General features: G+C 40.5%; 1 protein-coding gene across 1 annotated transcript in view; it reads right to left on the bottom strand.

Moving 5' to 3' along the window:
* GMDS (GDP-mannose 4,6-dehydratase) overlaps positions 1–24,911 on the bottom strand; it is a 622,616-nt gene that overhangs the window by 336,301 nt on the left and 261,404 nt on the right. The gene's annotated exons all lie outside the window — the stretch shown is intronic.

The raw sequence follows: 24,911 nt of genomic DNA on the forward strand, positions 1-24,911 counted from the left end.
AGAGAAGTTTTGGAACATGTGCTTTAGAACACAGTTGAATTTAAAAGGGTTGTTTTATTTTCTATTTTAAAGGTACAATAATAAATTTGTAATCTATTACACGAATGTATAATCTTTTTTTAATAGGAGACACAGCATACAGCAAGATGCTAATGTATATATGAACCAACTTCTAAGAGAATGCTGAGGAATAATTCAATATTTTGCAGTTCTTTAGAGCACTTTTTAAAAACAAGTGTGACTGATATGCTTTCTGAAATTATTTTGTTTACACATAATGAACAAAATAACTTAATATTAAATCCCCTAAAATAATAAGCCTCAAAATCTTTGTCACTGGTTTATTCGTAGGCTAATATAGCTGGGCACAGTGCAAACAGGCTTCCCCTGCTGCCTCGTGAATCCTCACCTGGAAAAACCCCTTTGAGGGGTAAGGTCACTGGCCTTCGTTACTGCTGGGTCCTGCATGTGTGCCCTGGAGCAGAAGCTGTCCCCTGGCACATGCAAATGCTATTCAGGCAACTGCTCACCAGCGACCCTATTTAGACCACTAAACTCATGTCATGTAGGCCTGTGAGTAAAGGTCCTGTGGCTGCCAGGAAATCAAAAGAAAAAAAGTATGTTTCATCCACAATCTTTCAAAGGTAAGAAAGCAAATTTGGAAGCCTGTTATTTTTATTCTTTTCTAATAACAGTTTGTTAAGATATAATTCACACCCATAAAATTCACCCTTTTAAAAGTTTACAATTCAGTGGTTTTTTGTATATTCACAGCAGTATATGCAATCATCAACACCATCTAAGCCCAGAACATTTTCATCACCCCAAAAAGAAACTCCATACCTAGTACTCAGTACCTCAGTACCTAGTATCAGCAGCCACTCCCTGGTCCCCAACTCTAACTCTGACCCCAACAGCCCTGTCACTATGTATTTGCCTACCGTGGATATTTCATACAAATGGAATCATACAATAGGTGATTTTTAGTGACTGGCTTCCTTCGCTCACCATGTTTTCACTTTGGTTGAGTATATACCTAGGAATGTAGTTGCTGGGTCATACAGTAACACTATATTTAACATTTTGAAGAACTACCAGACCATTTTCCAAAATGGCTGCATCATTTCACATTCTCACCATCAATGAATAAGAGTTCCAATTTCTCCACATCCTACATAGACTTGTTGTGGTCTTTTTTGTTATATCCATCCTAGTGGTGTGAAGTGGTATCTCACTGTGGTTTTTCTTTTTCCTAATAAATAATGTTCAGCATCTTTTCATATGCTTATCAGCCATTTGTATCTTGGTTTTGTAGAAATGTGTATTTGAATCCTTTAGCCATTTTTAAATTGGGTCATTTGTTGAGCTGTAAAAGTTTATATATATACGTATATTCTGAATACAAGTCCCTTATCAAATATATGACTTGCAATCTTTCCTCCCATTATTATGGTTGTCTTTTTACTTCTTTTTTTTTTTTTTTTTTTTCTTTTTTTAAGATGGAGTCTCGCTCTGTCACCCAGGCTGGAGAGCAATGGCGCGATCTCGGCTCACTGCAACCTCTGCCTCCCGTGTTCAAGCGATTTTCCTGCCTCAGCCTCCTGAGTAGCTGGGATTACAGGCGTGCACCACCACGCCCAGCTAATTTTTGTATTCTTCGTAGAGACGTGGTTTCACCATGTTGACTAGGGTGGTCTCGAACTCCTGACCTCGTGATCCACCCACCTCGGCCTCCCAAGTGCTGGAATTACAGGCATGAGCCATCGTGCCCGGCCTACTTCCTTTTTTTTTTTTAAAGACAGGGTCTCACTATGTTGCCCAGGCTGGAGTGCAGTGGCTATTCACAGGCATAATCATAGCAAACTATAGCCTCAAAACCTGCTCAAGTGATTCTCCTACCTCAGCCTCTTGCTGAATAGCTGGGAAGACAGGCATGTGGTACAGTGCTGGGCTAATGTCTTTTCACTTTCTTACAGGTGTCTTATGAAGCACAGAAGTCCCATTTATCTACTTTTTCTTTTGTTGTGTGTGCTTTCACAATGTTATATCTAAGAACACTTTACTTAACTCCTAATGTTTTATTCCAAGAGTTTTATAGTTTTGTTTCATGTACTTAATTCTATGATCCATTTTGAGTTAAATTTTGTGTATGGTTAGGGGTCCAACTTCATTTTTTGCAGATGGATATCTAGTTGTCCCATCACCATTTGTTAAAAAGGCCAGTATTTCCCTGTTGAATGGTTTTTGCACTGGGTCATTTTGTTATCAGGAAAAGCCACGGCCTTATTTTGAGGAAACAGTGCATTGAGAAGGCCTTGGGAGATGGGGTGTCAGGGCTCTGAGACCACTGGTAGTGCCCACTGAGCAGATCACTCAACCACTTCTGCTGGCCGTAGTTTCCTCACCACAGCAGTGCCACAACTGTAATTTATATGACACTTTACAATTCAAAAGTGCTTTTGTTCGAGCTTTGTAACAATCCTAGGAGAAACAGAAACTAGGTACTGAGGTTCAGAAAGATGGAGTTGCTAAAAGCCACACTGCCTAGGAGCAGCAGAACCAGGACTCCAAGTGAGTCCCTGGACGAGGCTCACCACAAAATCAGGATTCAGCCACTCACTCCGTGAGGGTCTCATAAAAGCCAGATGCTCTGAGGAGAAACACACACGCACACACAGACACAAACAATTGCCTATGCTTTCCAGAGATTTGTGGATTGCAGATTAAGAAATCTTAAACTAGATCTTTCTGAAGATCTTCTCTGACATCAAGTGTCTGTACTTAAAATATTTCTAGGTATAAGTTCTTACCCCATGGTATTTGCAGTCTTTTTCAAGGGACCAGTCAAATTTGAACAACAATGAGAATGTTGTGAGTGTTTTCTCTTTCCTTGGCTAATTTTTCATTTATATACATGCTGCCCAAACAGCTCCAAGAAGGAACAGCTAGTATTTCTTAAGTACTCAGTACCAAACACATGCATATCATCCTAGGCATTTTGTGAGTATATATTATTTAACCCTAAGAAGAGGTAAGTATTTACACTGACACAGAGAAGCTACAGCAAGTGGTGGCACCATATGTTATATTCGTGGTGAATGTTCTATACATTGAATAGATTATATATGGCTATGTTACATTCACAGTGAACCACACATCCTTGCATAAGCACCTTAACCATTAGAACATAGAGTAAGTAAGCTGTACAACATGAAAGTTTTCACTTATGCTAGGGAATCCAATTTACATAACTAACAGGTCATTATTTTTTTTAATTATACTTTAAGTTTTAGGGTACATGTGCACAACGTGCAGGTTTGTTACATATGTATACATGTGCCATGTTGGTGTGCTGCACCCGTTAACTTGTCATTTAACATTAGGTATATCTCCTAATGCTATCCCTCCCCACAACAGGCCCCGGTGTGTGATGTTCCCCTTCCTGTGTCCATGTGTTCTCATTGTTCAGTTCTCACCTATGAGTGAGAACATGTGGTGTTTGTTTTTTTGTCCTCGCGATAGTTTGCTGAGAATGATGGTTTCCAGCTTCATCCATGTCCCTACAAAGGACATGAACTCATCATTTGTTATGGCTGCATAGTATTCCACGGTGTATATGTGCCACATTTTCTTAACCCAGTCTATCACTGTTGGACATTTGGGTTGGTTCTAAGTCTTTGCTATTGTGAATAGTGCCGCAATAAACATATGTGTGCATGTGTCTTTATAGCAGCATGATTTATAATCCTTTGGGTATATATCCAGTAATGGGATTGCTGGGTCAAATGGTATTTCTAGTTCTAGATCCCTGAGGAATCGCCTAGAGCACATAATTCATGGAAAAGAATTAAGCACTGTCAGACTAAAGACAGTAAATAAGATAGGGGAGCATTGGGGGAAGGATGGTTGCGTGTTTGCAGATTTTTAGGTAACTCCAGAGAGAATTAAGCATATGTGTTTGATACTCAACATGCTACAGGATAAGATTAGCTGATAAAATCTAATTGATTACAAAGTGTTTTATAATATAAAGTAACAAATTAAGCAGTTTCCTTAAAAAAGAAAATCTGAACAGTACATTGTGACTGATCAATTCGTAAAGCTTAGAAGTGTTGGCCAGTCACAGTGGCTCACACCTGTGGTCCCAACACTTTGGGAGGCTGAGGCCAGAGGATCAGTTGAGCCCCAGAGAGCAAGACCAACCTAGGCAACACAGCAAGGTCCTATGTCTACAAAAAAAATTAAAAGTAAAAAAAATTAGCCGGCTGTGGTGGCACATATCAGTGGTCCCAGCTACTCAAGAGGCTGAAGCAGAAGGATTACTTGAACCCAGGAGGTTGAGGCTCCAGTGAGCCATGATCATGACACTGCACTCCAGCCTGGGCAACAGAGCAAGACTGTCTCAAAATGAAACATAGGTTAAAAAAAGAAAGAGAGAGAGAGACAGACAGACAGACAAAGAGAGATTATTTTTAAGTAAAACTAAAGGTTAGAAGTGTGATTCTGAAACACATGAAAACATGGAAGGTCCAGAGAGCTACAGCCCACGGGCCAAATCTGACCTACCATCTGCTTTTGTAATTAAGTTTTATAGGTCATAGCCCTATAAACATTCATTTGTTTACAGGTTTTCTATGCTTGTTTCTACACTATGACAGCAGGCTTGAATAGCTGCAACAGAGGTATTTCCCATGAAGCAGAAAATATTTACTATCTCGACCTTTACAGAAGAAGCTTCCAAACCCCCAAAACTAAACCACAGTTACAACTGGGAGCCAAAATGAGTAGGGTTTTGGTTGTGGTTGTTTTTTATCATTATCTTTTTCTCTATCCTCTCAATACTATGGGATGATTATGAAGTATGCTTCCAATCACAAAGAGAGTTGCATTTTCAGAGGCATGCAGACCAAGTTAACAGTAAAAATCTTATTTCACCTAATAAGGAGAACAAAAAAAATTCAGACTGATTAAAAAAAAAAAAAACCAAGCCTACAAAATACTGCCCAAACTCGCTTTCTTGAAAGATTTTCTTCAGTGGGCTCCCACATTCCCATATTCTTCCAGTTTTCTTTCCACTCGATTGGCATCAATTCTCCAGGCTCTTGTGCCAGTGCCCGCAGGTCTACCAGGTCCCCTGCACCCCGACTCCAGCCCTGGGCTCAGTGCTGAGGGTTTTCTCCCCCAACCCACCCTCCAGCTGTGTCATCACTCAGTCTGAGGTCTCAATTCACCATCTGTCCAAATGGGCCCAAAGGCCCAACTCCAGGGCACCTCTTGGAGCAGCAACCTCTCATAAGTTCACATGTCACACTGAGATGGCCCCAAACAGGGTTCCTGAAGCTGTCTCCAAAGCTCTTCTTCCCCATGGCCCCTCCCCCTCTGTAAATAGCACCCATTCCAAACAAAACCTAGAAATCTTCCCTAACACTTCCTTCCCTGCGCAGTTCACTGAATCTAACCAGTTCCCACCACTTAGCCCACACCTTCATTTAGTCTGGCATCAGCTTTCATGGGAACCACCGCAGGAACCTCTAACTAGTTCAATTTGAGTCCTTTCCCACCTGGCACCCTGGTACTTGACCTCATAACCTACCACACTCATCCCCCACGACGACGATGCAGCCTCTCTGGCCACCCTGTGGTCCTAGTCTGGCGTCAGCCGGTCCTGCCTGGAGCCTTCACGCTGCTGACCCCTCTGTATGCTGTACCCCTCACCACTTCCCTGCCTCCCTCTCTAAAAACATCCCATCCTCGCCATTCTATCCTTATCCACCCCGTCTTTTCCTGCTTCATTTCACCTTAACTTTAAACTTTTATCTGTTTACTTATTTATGATCTATCTCCCCCAGTAAAATGTAAGCTCCATGAGAGCTGGGTTTCATCTTGTTCTCCGCAGTGTCTCCCACGCCTGAAGCACGGCTTGGCACAGTATTTGCTGAGTGAATGAAGACAGTGTGTAAACTAATGAGAAATCTAAATGTCAAATATACAAACATCAAAATAAAAGCACAAAAATCAGTAGGAAAGAAAATGAGCTATGAGAATGATAAAACAAGTTTGATAATTTAATATTACTGAAATAAAAGGTAAAATTTCAAAGGGCAAGACAGATAAAACTATATAAATTTCAAAGCTTTAGCATAACAATAACAATAGTTTTAACAGTTACACTATATAAAGAGTCAGAATTCAGAGTGCAGAAGAAGAATCTTAGACATAATCGAAGTGCAGGTGGGAGGAGATAGTTACTAAAATACCCAAAGACACTGTGATGGGATGTTCATTCTTAAGGCACAGTCAGGGCAGTCTCAGGGGCAAGTAGCAAAGCCAGAGAAATGAGAGAAAAATTTAAAGTCATAGGAAACAGGAAATTTAAGTTCAAATATAAAATCAATTTATCAACATTCAAATATATAAACAGATACCCAAAGAATTGTCCACATTTATTTATGAGTGGTAAATCATAGCCTTTCTTAAAGGAAACCAAAAATTAGAATTAGTCCTTTAAATGGGCTGAAAGGGACCATATATAGATGCTGAAAGTTCGCGTGTCAATTCTGTAGTCTATGAAATGGAATGTAAATCCCATGTGCTTTTAAAGCTGCATCAGGGAAGGCCTGAGTTCACTTGCTAGACCTCACAGCAAATAAAACAAATGATAACAATCATTCCAGGATCACTGAAGCCCTTTTACCTCTCCAAACTCATTATAGCTAAATGTTAATTTTATAACTATGTGAAATTGAACAGAGATGAAAGAGGGCATTCTAACCAAGTAGGATAAGATAAATGCCACTATTAACATATAATATATTGACTAGTCATAATAATGACAAACTATTACTTATATTAGATGATTACAAGAGAAAATAGACTGTGTCTGATTAGTGGAGTGGTTGTCATGTGTTGGTAACTATAGTGCTCACAACTTTACATATTTAAAATGACCACCAAAACTGAATCCTTGAGGTCAGAAATGTCACACATTGTGACTCTTTTCCCAAGAAGCGCAGCAAGTAACATTCTAGCTCCTGAAGCCAGGATCTTGGATGATCCTGACAGACTGCTGATCAGGCACCATTCTGGAACTCTCTGCAAGGCCCACTCCCCTCTTAGGGGGTTTATAGTGTTCCAACTCCTCGCCTTGGTCCTGAGTCTCTCATAATGGACTAGCTCTCTTCCTGAAATGGCAGTCTGGGAGGGGTAAATTTCAGGTTCAGAGAGGGAGGCGGCTATAGTCATCAGGAGTCTAGTGTGAGTGGTCTGCCAAGACTGACCCACTGCATCTCCCTCATATTTCCTCCCCACATACTGTACTCTTTCTTCAAAATATTAATACAATTAAAGAGCACACATTTTTAAAATTCTGAAATCTACTGAAAGCAAAAGCTGGGGTAAATGAAAAAGATCACAAACAGCCCCTACCCTACTAGACTGTAAACTCTACAGGGGCAGGGCCCTTGACTATTTGTGTCCACTATTAAATCCCCAAGAATCGTACAGAGGTAAAAATATATCTGTGATTTTAAAATAGAAAGCCATGTGAAGAGAAGGTTCATTTATTTATAAGAAATTGGCCAGGCATGGTGGCTCACGCCTGTAATCCCAGCAATTTGGGAGGCCGAGGCGGGCGGATCACGAGGTCAGGAGATCAAGACCATCCTGGCTAACATGGTGAAATCCCATCTCTACTAAAAATACAAAAAAATAAGCCGGGCGTGGTGGCAGGTGCCTGTAGTCCCAGCTACTCGGGAGGCTGAGGCAGGAGAATGGTGTGAACCTGGGAGGTGGTGCTTGCAGTGAGCTGAGATTGTGCCACTGCACTCCAGCCTGGGTGACAGAGCGAGACTCCATCTCAAAAAAAAAAAAAAGAAAAGAAAAGAAAAGAAAAAAAGAAATTAGATGAAATATATATTTATATATTTAATTATCCTGTAAATGTTAATAGAACTATTATCTTCTAAAGTGTAAATGAATTAAGGGAAGGTATTTGAATAACAATTTTAATAAGGAAAAACATTTCAAACACAGCAGAAGAGAAGTCCATAACACATTAATGAGTAAGGCTGAACACTTTTCAGGCTTTTCAGCTAAAACAAGAAGAAGAATATATGTAGGAATGTGAAGACAGGCAAAATTGCTTGTAACATACGTTGTTTGCCTCTTCAGTCCCGTATGGTTCAGTGGGGAAGCCTCTAAGTTCCAAGTGATTTGTCCTTTCCAGTTTGACTTCCTCCCATCTCAGGGTCTGGGTGTTGCCCCTTCCCTCTACTCAGAACATTTTCCCCAGGGTTCACTCCTCCCTTCCTTCCCCCAAGAGGCCTTCCTGGACTAGGCCATCTCTGCCTTCACCTCATCCTCCCCTGGCAGGCTTCACTTCAGAGTTCTCAGTCCACTGGACTCTAAGCACACAGAAAGCATCTTCATTGGTTTAGTGAGCTTGTAAGCTCCATTACATTAAGGGCTCTGTTTGTTTTTTCTCATTGCTCCCACCACTTAGTAGAATACCTGCCACATGGAGAGTACTCAGGAATATTACTTGAATGAATAAGACAGCATTCAGTCTGAAGTTTAGGCATATAATTCCCCAATGATTTCAGTACACAATTAAGAACGGAACAAACTTTATGTATGGAGCACATTCCATTTAAAAAATCTCAATGAATGAGCCAAAGTTTCCTGACTACAAATGTGGTGTTGGAAAAAGAGATTTGTCTGCAAAAGAACCAAATGTGGTAAAAGATAACCAGAGAACAGGAAATCTTTTCCTCTAACATTTGATTTCACAGACACAAGAGGAGGCTCATGATACTAGTGAGCTGGAAATGCATAAGACCACACAAGCAGCTGCGCTGTTTACTGCTTCTCTGTAAGTGAAAGTTATTAATCAAGGACAGCAACAATAAAACATTACTTTCCATCATGAACCAGTTTTTCCCAGTTAGCAGCTCAGCAGAGCTCACATTTACTTAGCAGCTGGGGCCAGATGCAAATCTTTCCCCTGCCCCCGCCCCCCTCCAGAGCTGGACAGGAGTCAGGCAGGTGTGGACCTAGAAGCACTGCAGCTCAGTGGGCAGGGAAGGAATCCAGAGAAGCTGCTACCCTATCATGAGCAGACCACAGGTTCTGATTCCAGGAAATCCAAAGGTGAAAGAGACAGGGCCTTGCCTTGCCCTCCTGTAGCCTGACTTATGGGTGTCGATTAGACAGAGGTTTGAAGAGGCTATAAAAGAGAGGCCACAGGGATTAAGAAAGGCATCCTGAGATGGTTACGAAGTGTGGGAGTGGGAGGATAGAGATCCAAAGGAGGGACAGATGACATGGACAGATCAAAGCAGGGCCCACAGGCACAGGGAGGGGAACAACACACACTGGGACCTGTCGGGGAGGTGGGAGGGGGGAGAGCATCAGGATAAATAGCTAATCCATGCAGGGCTTAATACCTAGGTGATGGGATGATAGGTGCAGCCAACCACCATGGCACGTGTTTACCTATGTAACATACCTGCACGAACTACACATGTATCCCAGACTTAAATTAAAAAGAAAAAGTAGGGTCCATGGGGGTGGGCAGGGGTGGGGGATGGGGACTGGGGGAGTGGGGGTTTGGAAAGATGAGGATGAGACATTCAAATGGGGGCGGGGATCATCAGCATGAGCAAAAGGAGAGACAAATGCACTGGCAATGTTTGGGGAATAAAGTGCTATATTTATGTAATGTAAGTAGAAGCTTTTCTGGAGCAAATTATATATGCCAGTCTATAGTTTGTTCAGTGGGCACTGGGGAGCCAGCAGTGGCTCTGGAGCAGAGGACAGCATCACTTTGTCTGGGCCCTTTCACCAGTGCTATACTCCCAGCCTCTTCTATTTGCCTCCAGCCCAGCCCAAGGCCCAGCTCTATAGTTCAGAAACTATTCTTCCTCACACTCATAACCCCAATTTTGTATGATTTTTCCTTATTCTATTGCAATTATATTTTTCTTCAAAAATGTTTATAATTACAATTTGGAACATCATACGGTCATAGGGTTGTTACTCCAGAGTGACAAATGCTAACCAGACTAAACAAATGTGACATCTTTGTTTGCCTTTGTAGGATCAAGGCATATTAAGGTATAGTTCCACTAGAGTTTTGAAATGCTCAAAGTAGACTAAGGGCTCTCATAGGGAATCAGAACATTGATTACACAGGACAAGGTAACAATCCCCAAATGCACCCTGCTCCCAGTGACTCTGATGAGAGGCAAGGCTGCACACACTGCTTCTGTCTGTCGGTCCACTCTCCACACTGTGGGGGCCATGGCTTTCCATCTCTCACCCCTACTGCTTAGCACACAGGAGGGCTGGAAAATATTTGTTGAAATAATGGTATTGATTTTTGTCATGTGTTTACATTTTAGCCACAAAGGCGAATTGGAGCTCTCACAAGTCAGAGTAGAAAGCGTATGCGGGGCTCTGTTCTCACAGCACCCTCCAGCTCTTGCCTTTTTCTAAGGACTCAGCCGCTGCTCTGGAAGGCTGACCACACTTTAACAACCTCACCAAGTCTGCCAGCTCTTCTGACTTACTCCAAAATGAAGAACAGCTGCCCCACCAACATTCCTTGAGTTTGAGAATCTTCATTTCTAAAATGTTGGGTTCTGCGCCCCGCACCCTGACTTCAGTTATAACTTCTTGGTCACAATTCTTTGCCACTTCCACATCCTCTGAGAACCTCTGGTCCCATTCCTGAAAGTCTTTCATTCTATTTCAGTTAAAAAATATATAATTTTAAAATAAATTCTAATTTGTTCTAATTAGTTAAAATTATTTAAAACAAATATTAAACTAAGTCTCCTGGGTTTTTTTTTTTTTTTTAGAAAATCTTAATTTAAAAATACTTTGTGACTCCAGTTATCAGAAATTAGCCATATTAGATGTCTTTTCTCTGTCATTTTACAGTTTATCAGTTGCTGATAAATACAGAAAAACCTGTCATGATTTCTGTATAAGAAAATGGCACCAGAAGTAACTACTCAGGTTTTTCTAGAGAAAAACTCACAGAGATTCTTTACAGATAAACAGAAATAACAAATCGACTTACCTAATGGAATTTATTATAGCAGGAATACTTAACCAAGAATTCACAGGGTCCATGGATAAAACTCAGGAGAGCACACAGATTTGGATTAAAAAATTTAAAAATGCATGTCTTCATTTTCACTAAATTCTATCTGAAATTTAGAGTTCCCTTCTATTTTGAATGTAAGCCACAATCCTCAGTAGTAATAGTACTTGTGACCTTTCCACCAACAGAGACAACAGCCATTTCAACACGACTATATAGTTGCTGCAGATGCCTGGAGGCATCACTTGTGCCCATCACTGCTTAAGTTCCAATGTTTATCAGGCCCACTGCCAGGTCTTGTGCTATAATGTGTTATGGCACATTATTATATCACAAACCTGGTTTTTAAGTATATTAACAGATTAAGAGTCAGTTTCCTTGGCAATTCTACACAGTTGGTTTTATACCTCTAAAAACATTATTCTGAGAATATCCATAGACTTCACCAGATTGCTGAAGGAGTCCATGGCATAAGAAAGGTTAAAACATCTCCTGTAAATCAAGTGGTAGTGACAAAATTTCAGTATTTTAGAATGTGCTTAAAGAAGAAAAGTCACTAAATCTCTCTCACCACCTATATCCAGCCAGATAAATAAGCTCTCATCAGCCATTTTGAAATCTGCACGTGTGTGACCTAAAAGCATTATTGCTACATAACCCATTGCTCAATGGTTTGGGTCATTCAATAGGTTCCTGACCTCAGTGACAAAGCTCCAAAAGTACATAAATACACTAAGGCATTAACATGACACTAGAGTTGTACATACAATCAAAAATTAAACAATGAAATTAGCTTTCAAATGCATTTTGTAATGTTTATAACTTTAATCTGAGTTATTTTGATCATATATCTACCAAGATGAGTTAACATCCCCAAGCTCTGTTGGCAGAGAGTGATAGCACAGGAGTGAATAAAGGTACTGATTATATGAGGGGTATTTAGCCAATGGCCTGTACCCCTGGGGATTAAAAATCAGGGGATTAAAAATATTTGTTGGAAAGATAATCAAGAGATAAATAGAAGATTTAATGTTTGCTGCCAGTTACCACCCAGATTATGGTAATTTGGGGACAAACAATGAAAAGTCACTTCAGCTGCATATAAAGAGACTGAAACACAGTAAACATCATATAGTCTTCATTATTATAATATTATTATAAAGTTTTACTTTCCTTTTATGAATACTATAATGACATTTAAAATGGTCACTACTGTAACATTAAAGTAGGAAGAGAGCAATAATCTTGGCATCTAAATAGCTAATAATTCTTTAGTTAATAGATAAAATGACAGAACAACAACAAAAAAAAGAGAACTCGCTGAAATGCTTCAATGACTGAGACGCCACAACATGGCCTGTGGTTACAACAATGTAAGTCTCAACTATCCATGTGGGAGAGTTCATTTAGGACAAGAAGTAGAGCCAAGGTTTCTAGGCAGGACAAATAACTCAGTGCTGGGAGACCTCAATCCCACTGGCAAGTGGTATAGCCAAGTCTTTGTAAGTCACAAAACAGGAGAGGCCAAAGCAACATCATATGATGTGGATAATAAGCTGTTTTCCCTCCTTCCTCACCGCGATTTCTCTTGACCTCTCCTCCAAAACCAGCAGATAGTAAATTAATTTTAGAAGGAATATTAGAAAACCCACGCTGTGAGAGAAATGTAAAAGAGCCTTTCTAAAATAAGTAAGCCCTCATGAGATACCTACAGGTTTCACTAGAAATATTTTATTGAAAGACTTGGAAAGAAGGACCAGAAGCTCAAAACCAACAAGAACCGTGTGATACACTGGCAAGCAGAAGGAAAATGGGAAAAGGTGCCTTTAACAAAATGGAGTAAAATTAAAATAATGCTCAAGAAAGAACAGAGTGGGGTTCAAGGACAGAAATGCAAAATAAATAAGAAGAGCAACCAGATACAGAGAGAAGGCTGCTAGGGAAGTAGGCACAGGAGGGATGCAGAGGCCCGGGAAAGGAACAGCCACATGTTTTCTCTCTATTTGCTGTGGAAGACACAAGGCAGGTTCCAAGTCTTAAACTGATGTTTGAGACAGGCAGGTAGGAACACTGGTAAATATCAAGGAGCCTCTAGATCTAACAGACAAACTAAAATGTCAACAAATTGCTAAGAATGACTGGCATTCAAGAAGTCAGGAGTGATACTGTAGAACTACATGCACTATGATGAAAATGCCAACAGATTATTAACGCCCATAAAAAGGTAACCAATGGGCTGGGCACGGTGGCTCATGCCTGTAATCCCAGCACTTTGGGAGGCCGAGGCAGGCAGATCACCTGAGGTCAGGAGTTCAAGACCAGCCTGGCCAACATGGTGAAACCCTGTCTCTACCAAAAAAAAAAAAAAAAAAAAAAAAAAATTAGCCAGGCATGGTGGTGGGCACCTGTAATCCTAGCTACTCAGAAGGCTGAGGCAGGAGAATTGCTTGAACCCGGGAGGCGGAGGTTGCAGTGAGCTGAGAGCATGCCACTGCACTCCAGCCTGGGCAACAGAGTGAGACTCTGTCTCAAAAAAAGTAAAAAAAAAAAAAAAAAAAAAAAAAAGGGTAACCAATGGTCACACTGCAGATGAACTCAAACTGCCAGGATATTGTTAGATACCATTTTCATAGTGAAAAATCTAGCAACGTCTATGGCAGCACACCAAATAAAGGAATAAAGATAATCTCACGGCAGAAAGTAAAGTGGCTTTGTGAGAATCAATACCGCCTCACGATTTTTGCAAAATTCTTTAAGGGTAAATAAGCATATGGGCAAGGAAGAATGAGGGGGAAACCCATGGATATAATTCGCCTAGACTGTCATAAGCCTTGACAAATACTGTAACAAAGTGCATTTCAGAAAGCAGTAACACCGACTCTGGGACTGGGAGAATGTTCCAGCTCCCAGTCACCACCAGCAGCCTCTGCTGCATCTCCAGCACCTCCCACCCCACTATAATCAGGAAACTTCGGACAGAAAACTAAAAGTAGGAGTAAAACATACAAGCTGAAAAAGCAAAATATACAAAGTAGATCCTGTCAATGGCCAGTTTAGAGATTATTCTTACTTAATGTTTTAAAAACAATCTAGGAAAGGGAATACACTATGAAAATCTCCTAAGGCTCTAATGTTTTTCCAGAAAAGTAGAAAGTCACATTAGGAATAGGAAACTGCAAGATCTCTGGGGCTACCTAAAGGACTTGAAAAATGGGAAGAACATTCAAATTGCACCATTTGAAGACAATGCATTTCAAACAGGAGGAGAACAAAGAAAACTGTACCCACAGTCTCAGAGCACTGAATATCCTCAGTTTCCTAAAGACACCAGGCTTTGGTTTGACACTAACAAGCCAAGAAAATGTAGTCTCAACAAAGAATAAGCAGAGTAGGAAGCAGAGTCCCTCTGCAGAAGCCTGAGGTTCCTGCATCCCTAGGAGGCTGTGAAGTCCTGGTAACCACACTTTGAGATGGTCACCTGGAACTCGAAAAATATCTACACAACTCAAGAAAAACGTTCCAGGAAACAGAGCGGCTAGTATATGAAGAATGTTACCAAAAAAATTAGACTTCTTTGGCTAGTGAACTCTAGGTCAGGAAGTAGTACAATGATTTAGGCTTTGTAAAATAATAAAGAATATGGATAGAGATCATAGATCAGCCCATTATGAGTCCAGAAGACCTGAATAAGGGTATACCCTTTAAGTCTGATTAAATTAATAGAAAAGAAGGTTGTCTTCAACTGACCGATATTTGAAGAACAATGTGCTTATTCTGCTCCATTTGGAGGAGCCCATTCTCTTGAGAAGCAAATCATGCATACATAAAACCATGAATTTTACAGGCAAATTTAATAACAGGAACTACCTCTGTCTTGTTCACCAGTATGTGCCTAACCCAGTGCCTGGCACATAATAGGAACACAGCAATGTTTCTTGAGGGAATGAATGAATAAGAGCAGGGTGTTCCATTATCATCCAATATGGCAGTGATCCTCAGAGAAGACCGTGTTTCCAAAAGGCTTCTTCCTCTCTAGATGCCTTTTTCTAAATTCCATGTTTAAGCTTCTAATGGAGAATAATTTCAATAATAACAATGATGTAACAAACCTAATAAATGCATGTGATTAGGTAATTCAGCAAGAGATATTATTGTCTAAGAGGAAAAAATTAATAATAGTATACTGTTATTAATACTTCTGGTATTAATGTTTAGTAGTATTAAACATTACTTTAAAACTAGCATTTTTCTAATAGAAACAAAAGGTATTCACCACATACTTTCCAAAATGGAAAAACATGAATGCTGTGTTTTCAACTTTTTCATATTTAAATTGCTGTGCAATACAGTATTTCGATTTTACGGGAAAACACATCCCACACTGAACAGGATTTATGTCTTACTTTCTTTTGAATATTGCTCATGATTATTCTACTGCAATACAGGTCAATGTCTGTTTCCTTGGGATCTGCGGGCTGATGAGAAACAAGCAAAGCACCTGAAGACAAGAGGCTGGAAGAGAATGATGCCTGTACCTATGGCACTGTAGGAAAGCAGAGGAATTGAGAAACAGAAAATAGTTCAAAGTAAAGGGGAAAAATCACTACCCAAGTTGGAGTTCAGCAAAAGAATCACAAAGCAGAGGAAGAAAAATACTAATTTGCTATGACAAGTAATTCCACTGGGTAAGTAAAAAGATGCTTGTGTATATGTGAATGATGAAGGAGAAACAAGAAGAAATTGACATAGAAGGTTACTTATGACAATTAACTAAAAATCAATATTTTGCCAATAACCAACAGGCAAAGAAATCAGCCTCAGCTTCTTTCTCCTAAATACCATACCCTGACTCTTCTATGGAATTCAGGATGCCACACAAGTATCTAGCAAACATAAATTGGAAGTTCAGAAGAAGCAAGGAAAACCAACATTCAATGTTCAATTCAAAATAGCCAGTGAGGGAGAGGGGCCAATTAGAAGCAGCTGCAGTCCATGGCACTCATGGAGAGGAGTGAAAGGGGTGAGTGAATATAGCACCCTCAACTGAAACACCTAGGTTCTCGTATTGGAATGGATTAGGAAAACAACTCAACCCATGAAGAATGAAGAAAAGCAGAGTGGGGCAATGGCCCACCTAGGGGCATCATGGAGCCAAGGGAACCCCCACCCCAGCCAAGGGAAGTGATGAGTGATTGTGTGACGCTGGGAAAGCATGCTTCTCCCACAGATCTTTGCAACCCATGGACCAGGAGATCCCCTCGTGAGCCCATGCTACCAGGGCCTTGGGTCTGACACACAGAGCTGTGTGAAGTCTTGGCAGAACAGCTGCTCAGGCATACACACAGACCTAGAAGCTTTACATACTCCAGCCCCAGGATCTCCAGCAAATATGTTTACAGCTCAGGCAAGGTGGGAGGTCTGCATATATCCTAGGAAAGGGGCTGAATCCAGGGAACCAAGCAGCATCATTCTGCGGGCTCCACTTCCACTGCACTTCACAAGATAAGACCTACTGTCTTGGAATTCCAGCTGGCCACCAGCAACAGAGTGGACACTGCCTGAGACGAGACGGAGCCCATGGAGAGAGGGGCAGGCTGCCACCTGGATTGCTGGACAACTCAGCTGTTCCAACCTGCGGGCTCTGGAGAGTCCAAAGGTTCCCAACGAGGAAGGGTCTCCCCAGCAGCGAACCACAGCAGCTTTGCCAGATAATGGCCAGACTGCTACTTTAGGCAGGACATCAATCCATTCCTCCTCACTGGGCGGGACCTACCTGGTGGGCCCACCAGCCATGCCCAAGGGCATGTATTAGGGACAGAGCTCTGATGTCTCCCTGGGATGGAGTGCCCAGAAGAGGAAAGGGCCACCACCTGGGTTGGTTGGATAACTCAGCCATTCCAGCCATTCCAGCCTGCCAGCTTTGGAGAGTCCGAGCCAACGGAGGCAAAGGGGGTTCCCCACCATGACAGCTGTTGTGTAGAGGTGTGGCCAGACTGCTTCTTTAAGCAGGACTCCATTACACTCCTCCTTGTGGGGCGGGTCCTCCCAGCTGGGGCCTCCAGCTACCCCTCCCACCCCATGTTCTATGGGTCCTAAAGTGCTCTAATTTCACCCTGGGACCGAGCGCCTGAGTAGTGGGGCAGGTCATCACCTTGCCTATTTGGGCTGCCTGTGGGCCATGGAGAGCCCAAACCAATCAGGGGCTGAAGGGATCCCCAACATAGCATAGCTGCTCTACCAAAAAGCAGCCAGATTGTTTTTTTAAGTGGGTCCCTGATCTTGTTCCTCCTGAGTGGGTGTGACTTCCAACCAGGGTCTCCAGCCACCTCCTCCAGGTGTGTTCAGGCCAGCAATAGGTCAGTACCCTTGTGGGATGAAGCTTCCAGAGGAAGGGGCAAACTGCCATCTTTGCTATATCACAGCCTTCACCGGTGATAGGTACTGGAAAAACTGAGGCAACTAGGGTCTGGAGTGGCTAGACTATTAAAAGCAAACAAACATACAAACACAAAACAACAAAAACAAAACCACAAGAACTCCATCCAAAGGTCAGCAACTCATTTGTAAATAAGCCCACAAAGATGAGAAAAAAAATCAACACAAAAACTCTGAAAACTCAATAAGCTGGAGTGCCCCTTTTCCTCCAAATGACTGCAGTACCTCTCCAGCAAGGGCTCAGAACTGGGTTGAGGATGAGATGGCTGAAATAACAGAAGGAGACTTCAGAATGTGGGTAATAATGAACTTTGCTGAGCTAAGGGAGCATGTTGTAACCCAAAGTGAAGAAGCTAAGAATCATGATAAAACAATACATATGGGAGCTGACAGCCAAAACAGCCAGTCTAGAGAGAAACAGAACCAACCTGCTAGAGCTAAGCTTAAAAACACACTACAAGAACTTTACAATGCAATCACAAGTATTAATAGCAGAATAGACCAAATGGAGAAAAGAATCTTAGAGCTTGAAGACTGTCTTTCTGAAATAAGACAGGCAAAAAAGAATAAAGAAAAAAGAATGAAAAGAAATGAACAAAACCTCTGAGAAATATGGGATTATGTAAAGAGAATGAATCTACAACTGATTGGGATACTTGAAAGATATGGGGAGAATGGAACCAAGTTGGAAAATATACTTCAGTTTATCATCTAGGAGAACTTCCTCAGCCTAGCAAGATAGGCCAACATTCAAATTCAGGAAATCCAGAGAATCCCAGTAAGATACTTCATAAGAAGATGATCCCCAAGACACATAATCATCAGATTCTCCAAAGTCAAAATAAAAGAAAAAACGTTGAGGGCAGCCAGAGAGAAAGGCCATATCACCTACAAAGGGAAGCCCGTCAGACTAACAGCAGACCTCTCAGTGGAAACCCTACCAGCCAGAAGAGATTGGTGGCCAATATTCAACATTCTTAAAGAAAAGAATTTCCTATCTAGAATTTCATATCTGTCCAAACTAAGCTTCATAAGTGAAGGAGAAATAAGATCCTTTTCAGACAAACAAATGCTGAGAAAATTGGTCACCACCAGACCTGCCTTGCAAGAACTCCTGAAGGAAGCACTAAATATGAAAAGGAAAAACTGTTACCAGTCACTACAAAGACATACTGAAGTACACAGACCAGTGACACTATGAAGTAACCACATAAACAAGTCTGCAAAATAATCAGCTAGCATCATGACAGGATTTAATCCACACATAACAATACTAACCTTAAATGTAAATGGGCTAAATGCTCCAATTAAAAGACACAGAATGGCAAGCTGGATAAAAAAACAAGACCCTTTGGTATGCTGTGTTCAAGAGACTCATCTCATGTGCAAGGACACACATAGGCTCAGAATAAAGAAATGAAGGAAAAGTTACCAAGCAAATGGAAAACAGAAAAAAGCAGGGGTTGCAATCCTAGTTTCTGACAAAACAGACTTTAAACCAACAAAGATTAAAAAAAAAAAAAAAGACAAAGAAAGGCATACATAATGGTAAAGGGCTCAATTCAACAAGAAGAGCTAACTATCCTACATATATAAACACTCAATAAAGGAGCACCCAAGTTCATAAAGCAAGTTATTAGAGACCTTCAAAAAGACTTAGACTCCCACAAAATAATAGTGGGAGACTTTAACACTCCACTGATAATATTAGACAGATCATCAAAACAGAAAATTAACCAAGATATTTTGGACCTGAACTCAGCTCTGGATCAAGTGGAATCCATAGATATTTACAGAACTGTCCACCCAGAAACATTCTTCTCAAAGCCGTGTGAGACTTACTCTAAAATTAATCACATAATCAGAGGTAAAACACTCTTCAGGAAATGTAAAAGAACTGAAATCATAACAGTCTCTCAGACCACAGCCCAATCAAATTAGAACTCAAGACTAATAAACTCACTCAAAACTACACAACTATTAATACATGGAAATTGAACACCTGCTCCTTAATGACTCTTGGATAAATAATGAAGGTAGAAATCAAGAAGTTCTTTGAAACTAATCAGAACAAAGAGACAACATACCACAATCTCTGGGACACAGCTAAAGCTGTGTTGAAAGAAAAATTCATAGCACTAAATGCCCACACCAAAAAGCTAGAAAGATCTCAAATTAACAACCTAACATCAGAATTAATAGAACTAGAGAACCAAGAGCAAACAAACCCCAAAACTAGCAGAAGAAAAGAAATAACCAAGATCAGAGCTGAACTAAAGAAGATGGAGACATGAAAAAACCTGCAAAAAAACAAAGAAATTCAGGTTGGTTTTTGGAAAAAAATTAATAAAATAGATAGACTGCTAGCTAGATTCATCAAGAAGAAATGAGAGAAGATTCAAATAAACACAATCAGAAATGATAAGCGGGATATCACCGCTGACCTCACAGAAATACAAGCAACCATCAAAGAATACTACAAACACCTATAAGCACATAAACTAGAAAATCTGCAAGAAATGGATAAATTCCTGGACACATACACTCTCCCAAGACTGAACCAGGAAGCAACTGAATCCCTGAATAGACCAATAACGAGTCTGAAATTGAGGCAATCAACCCAAAGAAAGTCCAGGACCAGATAGATTCACAGCTGAATTCTACCAGAGGTACAAAGAGGAGTTGATACCATTTCTACTGAAACTATTCCAAAAAATTGAGTATGAGGGACTCCTTCCTAACTCATTCTATGAAACCAGCATCATGCTGATACCAAAACCTGGCAGAGGTACAACAAAAAAAGAAAACTTCAGGCCAATATCCTTGATGAACATCAGTGCAAAAATCCTCAACCAAATACTGGCAAACCGAATCTAGCAGCACATCAGAAAGTTTACCCACCACGATCAAGTTGGCTTCATCCCCAGGATGCAAGGTTGGTTTAACATACACAAATCAATAAATGTGATTCATCACATAAACAGAACTAAAGACACAAAACACATGATTATCTCACTAGATAAGAAAAGGCCTTTAATAAAATTCAACATCCCCTCATGTAAAAACTCTCAGTAAACTAGGTATTAACAGAACATACTTTGGCCAGGCGCAGTGGCTCACACCTGTAATCCAGGCACTTTGGGAGGCTGAGTCAGGTGGATCACCTGAGGTCAGGAGTTCCAAGACCAGCCTGGCCGACATGGTGAAACCCCATCTCTACTAAAAATACAAAAATTAGCCAGGCGTGGTAGTAGGTGTCTAATCCTAGCTACTTGGGAGGCTGAGGCAGGAGAATCACTTGAATCCGGGAGCCAGAGGTTGCAGTGAATATGATAAACCCACAGCCATTATCACATTGAATGAGCAAAAGCTGGAAGCATTCCCCTTGAAAATCAGCACAAGACAAGGATGCCATCTCTCACCACTCCTATTCAATATATATTGGAAGTTCTGGCCAGGGCAATCAGGCAAGGGAAAGAAATATAAGATATTCGAACAGGAGGAGAGGAAATCAAACCATTTTTGTTTGCAGATGACATGATCCTGTATCTAGAAAACCCCATTGTCTCAGCCCAAAAACTTCTCAAGCTGATAAGCAACTTGGGCCAAGTCTCAGGATTGCTGTGCAAAAACCACTAGCATTCCTGTACACCAACCACACGCAAGCTGAGAGCAAAATCATGAATGAACTCCCATTGACAATTGCCACAAAAAGAATAAAATACCCAGGAATACAGCTAACAAGGGAAGTAAAGGACCCCTTCAAGGAGAACTACAAACCACTGCTCAAAGAAATCAGAGATGACAAAAACAAATGGAAAAACATCAAATGCTCATGGATAGGAAGAATCAATATCATGAAAATGGCCATATTGCCCAAAGCAATTTATATATTCAATGCTATTCCCATTAAACTACCATTGACATTCTTAATGGAATTAGAAAAAGACTATTTTAAAATACATATGGAACCAAAAAAAGAGTCCAAACAGCCAAGACAATGTTAAGCAAAAAGAACAAAACTGGAGGCATCATGCTACCTGAATTCAAACTATACTACAAGGCTACGGTAATCAAAACAGCATGGTACTGGTATAAGAACAGACACATAGACCAATGAAACAGAATACAGAACCCAAAAATTAGACCGCACACCCACAACCAACTGATCTTTGACAAACCTGACAAAAACAAGCAATGAAGAAAGGGTCCCTTAGTTAATAAACGGTGATGAGAGAACTTGCTAGCCATATGCAGAAAAGTGAAACTGGATTCCTTCCTTACACCATATACAAAAATCAACTCAACATGGACTAAAGACCTAAATGTAAAACCCAAAACTAAAAAATCCCTAGAAGAAAATCCAGGCAATACCATTCAGGACACAGGCACAGGTAAAGATTTCATGACCAAGGCACCAAAAGCAATTGTAACAAAAGCAAAAATTGACAAATGGTATCTAATTAAACTGAAGAGCTTCTGTACAACAAAAGAAATGATCAACAGAGTAAACAGACAACCTACAGAATGGAAGAAAATTTTTCCAATCTATCCATCTGACAAAGGTCTAATATCCAGCATCCATAAGGAACTTAAATCTACAAGAAAAAAATAAACCATTAAAAAGTGGGCAAAGAACATGAACAGACACTTCCCTGAAGAAGACACAATGTGGCCAACAAACATTTGAAAAAAAAGCTCATCACTGATCATTAGAAAAATGCAAATCAAAACCACAATGAGATACCATCTCATGCCAGTCAAGAAGGCTATTAAAAATGTCAAAAAGCAACAGATGCTGGCAAGGTTGTGGAGAAAAAGAAATGCTTTTACACTGTTGGTGGGAGTATAAATTAGTTCAACCATTTGTGGAAGACAGTGTGGTAATTCCTCAAAGACCTAGAGGCAGAAATACCATTTTATCTAGCAATCCCATTACTGGGTATATACCCAAAAGAATATAAATCATTCTATTATGAAGATACATGCATGTGTATGTCCTGTGCAGCACTATTCATATTAGTAAAGGCATGGAATCAACCTAAATGCCCATCAATGATAGACTGAATTAAAAAATGTGGTACATATACACCATGGAATACTACGCAGCCATGAAAAGGAAAGAGATAATGTCCTTTGCAGGGACATGGATGGAGCTGGAAGCTGTTATCTTCAGCAAACTAACAGAACAGAACAGAAAACCAAATACTGTGTGTTCTCACTTATAAGTGGGAGGTGAATGATGAGAACATATGGACACAATGGAGGGGACTAACACACACTGGGGCCTGTCAGAGGGCGGGGAATGAGAGGAGGGAGAGCATCGGGAAGAATAGCTAATGAATTCTGGGCTTAATACCTAGATGATGAGATGATCTCTGCAGACAACCACCATGGCACATGTTTACATATGTAACCAACCTGCACATCCTACACATTTACCTATGAACTTAAAATAAAAGTTAGAAACCCCCACCCGGCTTCCAAAAAAAAAAAAAAAAGAAATAGCCAGTAAGTAATCTAATGAGAGGTATAATTAGGAAACAGGGCTGGCCCTAAGGGTGAAAACAAGACATCTGAGCATCACTGAATATCCAGGCCAGTACACTACAACTCCTCCTAGTGACCCTAATGTCCTTTATAAATCTACCCCCTTAACACCTTGGATCTCTCATGACTCCTTGGCCTAGAGGCAAAATTCTTCAAACAGGTCTCCTGGTCTCTATCTGGCCTTTCCACAATCCATCCTCCATGCTACCAAAATTATCTTTCTAAATTGTAAAACCTACTCAGGTCACACCCTTCTAAAAGTATAATGGCTCCCAGAGCTTTCGGGTGAAGTTCAAACAGCTTAGCTTAAATAATTCCAGTAGGCCACAATTCCCACTGCTGCCACTCTCTTTATAGCAATGATGAAATTTTAAATTAGAAAATTAAAAAGGCATGACTGGGTGGGACTGGCCCAAAACAACACAAAGCTACTGAAAAACAAAGCAGAAAGTAAGGCTGAAGCTGCAAGTCTGTTGGGAGTTCAAGGCAAAGGTGGGATTTCAGCCCCCATGAGTAACAGGATAACAGCTAAAAGCACCTAGTGAAGAGGGAATTCAGTCAGGCTTGCTGCTTAAAATCCAATGCAGAGGCAGAATTTTCCAGCCCATGAAAAAAAGATCAAAGAAGTTGTTTCTTTTTTATTTAACATAAAGTAAAGTGTCTAAAAAAAGAGGCACATGGCAACAGACAAAGCTTTACGCAAGGGTCTGCTCCAGACGCCTGCTGGCTTTTCCACTGAACAGAGCTGTTGGATTTTCAATATCAGAGCTGGATGAAACTCTAGGCCACCAATATAGAACTGGTTCTGGACCAGAGCATCCTAGAGGTTGAATGGTGGCAGCCACACAACCATTAACAATACCGGATAAGAATACGAGAGGGGTAGGGGTCCTATTCAATACAGGCTTGCAAACCAATTTTTTTTTTTTAAAGAACATTAATATCAAGAAAGAACCAATAAGAACTATTTAATATAACTGAAGGGAACATTTACTACAGAGAACATGAAAATAAGATAGCATTCTGAAAATGACTTTGAAACATATCTCTTTAACAGTGACTTTTAAATATATCTTAAAGAAACCAAGAAAAAAATCAGCTAAAAACAAGAAAGCATTTTTATAAGCAGGCTAAAATGAAACAACAGATTTGAAAAGGAATCAAAATTCTGGAAATAAAACATTCAAACAACAAAACTTAAAATATAGAAAGGTGCAAGCCTTTAGAAAATACACCTAGAAAACTCATAGCAAGAACAGACACCAGAAGAAGACACATAGGCAGAAAACATCCCAGTTCAGTGAAAAGAGGGAGCGAAAGAAGGATGGCTGGTGACCAAACAAGGAAGAGGTGGGCTACTAAAACTGGATCTTCAAGAACTGAAAGGCGGCAGAAGTTTACTAGTCTTAAAATCTAGCTTAGACGAAAATGGGCAAGTCAGAATTTGCCCCTGCCACTAGTGGTATTTGGGAAATGGTGCATTTCCATAATATAAGAACCACTTTATTTTTCCACAGCTTCAAGATGCACAAAGCTTAGCTTGGTACACTGGCATATTTATGACCCTTTGAAAAATGGATGACCTAGAAAACTAGTGAAGGACCATAATTTCAAGTTTCAACATTTCTTTTACTCAAAATAACATGGATTTCCTTGAAGATTTATGTCAATAAGACAAGGTCTTGAATCACTAATCTGTAAACGTGTTCTTAAAAACAAATGAGAAAAGGAGCTTCCCCTGGGAGTTTTCTAAAGTCAAGTGAGATGTTACCTGCTTTCCCTACCTCAAATTACTCTTGCTTCTTTCCAGGTTAACTAT

Source organism: Pongo abelii, chromosome 5 (assembly GCF_028885655.2).
Source record: "Pongo abelii isolate AG06213 chromosome 5, NHGRI_mPonAbe1-v2.0_pri, whole genome shotgun sequence".
Classification (NCBI taxonomy): Eukaryota; Metazoa; Chordata; class Mammalia; order Primates; family Hominidae; genus Pongo; species Pongo abelii.